Source organism: Palaemon carinicauda, chromosome 40 (assembly GCF_036898095.1).
Source record: "Palaemon carinicauda isolate YSFRI2023 chromosome 40, ASM3689809v2, whole genome shotgun sequence".
Lineage (NCBI taxonomy): Eukaryota > Metazoa > Arthropoda > Malacostraca > Decapoda > Palaemonidae > Palaemon > Palaemon carinicauda.
The window spans coordinates 22,682,379-22,684,878 of NC_090764.1; positions in this window are offsets into that span (position 1 = coordinate 22,682,379).

A 2,500-nucleotide genomic window follows, 5' to 3' on the forward strand; every position below is an offset into this window, starting at 1 on the left:
AAATCAAATTTGCATTACAGAACATTTTCCGGGATTTGAAAGAAGAAAATCGGATTCAATTGCTTAAGAAATTGTTGGATGAGAAATGTTTTCAATACTTTCGCAGCAGATTTTGAACTTGAACCAATAGGACATAAATAGGAAAGAATTTTCTGTTATATACTAAACTTTGGAAAGAATAAGAATGATGCGAGAAAAAATGTAAAAATTATGCTAGGGAAATGGCAAAAAAGGTTAGATATTTATCCGGAAAATCCAAAATACCTTAAAGATTTTTATGTATGATATGTATCACTATGAAAAAATAAACAATTAAATGTGGATGGAAAGGGTGATTACAACCAATGTGACCTTTTTGATACACTCTCTTCCAAATAAAAGTTGAAAAATGAGATTTATCTACACATTTTGAAAAATCGCGAATTTTTTTTAGATGGTTAGATGGAGTCTACATGTCCTGACAGTCCTCTTATTCCCTACAACCTTATTGAGCTATCTGGGCTGTGTTTACCTTGTGGTGGCTTAATCTAAATAAAACACTACCAACGGAAGAGATATGGATGTTTGATGTTACAAAAGTCTTGGGACCTCAGAATTCAAAATTATTCCATCATAAAAAGTATTCCAATATCAGGTTTCTAAATTTAGTAGAACCCTTCTTTTACATAAAGTATGAAGCACCTTAACTTGCAGTGGCTAATCATGAAGCACTTGGGGCAGCTGAAGTTAAGGATTGATACACCAACTGCATTTGACTGAATGGCGGGGGGAGCAAGAGTGCTTAAATCAAGGCTTATTCATGTAGATAGATTCAAAAGAAGAGGAGGCTTCAACATACAAGGCAAAAACCGTGTTAACATAAAGTGCCTTAAGATCACAGTTTTAGCCATCTTCTTCTTCTTCTCCATCATCATCTTTTCCCACTTCTATGTGGGGTCGATGTTTCTGGTCAGCTTTCTCCTTCTACCTCTGTCCCACACATCATCACCGGTTAATCCGTTTGATCGAAGGTCATCCTTGATACAGTCCATCCACTTTCCCTTTGGTCTCCCTCTCCTTCTCGTTCCCTGTACCTCCATTTTCATCACTCTCCTCCCAATGTACTGTTCATCTCTTCTCATGACATGACCATACCACCTCAGTCTACTTTCTTGGATCTTATCTGATAATTTTCTTACTCCTGTGGCATCTTGATGCGAATACTTTACATGGAAAAGCAAACCAGGCGGTGTTCATGTGGTCAGGGAACAATGGAAGTAAGTGATGCGTAGTGAAGTCACGAGACAAAACTGCAGATTATGAAAGGGGACACTGAGCGAGGTGGCTATTAGGTACTAACGGAGAGACGCGGTGAATGCAACTGGGGTTTACTTAAAAAATAACGAGTTTATATACAAACAGTTGCGGGCAACACTGTCACAAAAATTCAAACAATGTGAAACATGGAATAGCATGCTTAAACAGGTTTTTCTATTATCAGCCCGGGAGAGAGCGAGAGATAAAAAACAACAACAACATTACAGTGCATGGGTGTGAATGAAACACGTGCAGTACAACACAATAAACCCATGAAAGAAATTATGTGGAATGAACTAAATGTTTGATTGAGAGTGAGAACGATAACAAAAGGTGAGAAAATAAGCACAACCGTAACATAAAATTCTGAGCAAGAAGGGTGTGCAGATTGGAGACTCGAGAATGAACTATTTGTGTGTTAATTTTAAGGTACACTTCGACAGATAATACGTTAATTGTGAGGAATGTTCAACAGAGAGAAGAATATGATAACCCTGAATTATTGCTTAGGTTATGCATGGGAAAAGAGGCATGCCCAGCTCTGCTCGAGGGTTCAAATCCTCACCTCATTTGCATAGTAATTGATCCTTGAAGTTGCTTACTTTGAGCATGATAAAATGGCTTCTCACCAAACTGCAACAGGAATGAAGAGTGATATATGTAATCAAACAAATCGGATGGTTTATTCAGTATTATCAAATGGTCAGGAAACGAGGGGGGCGCTATTGCATACATTGCGTCTCCTCTTGATTTTAGTCTACTGTTGACAACGTTCCCAAAATAGAAGTTTTTCGTATTTTTCTGATTTTTTTTTCTTTTTTTTTTAGGTTTTTGTAATGAAAGAATACAAATGCTCTGAAGTGAAACTTATGCGAACACGCAACTTCAAAGTCATTTAATGGACGAAAAGTGTTGCCGATGAAATTGATGATAAAACTCTCAAGGGCAACTAGGCTTTCACTATAGTAAGGGTTTATTGCATTTTGTTAGAAAAAGAATAAAAGGCGAGAGATCGCGTTTGAAAATTGACGATATTCAAACATCGATAACTATTCATTCTATTTCGAAACATCTTAAATCTGTTTTTGCATTTTAAAGTTCATTTTACCTACTTTTCAGCCTATAAAGCTTCATTCACTTAATAATAATTTCAACCTCTTTTATTTGCGATTGAGAGATAACCCCTTACTAAACAAAATGTTTA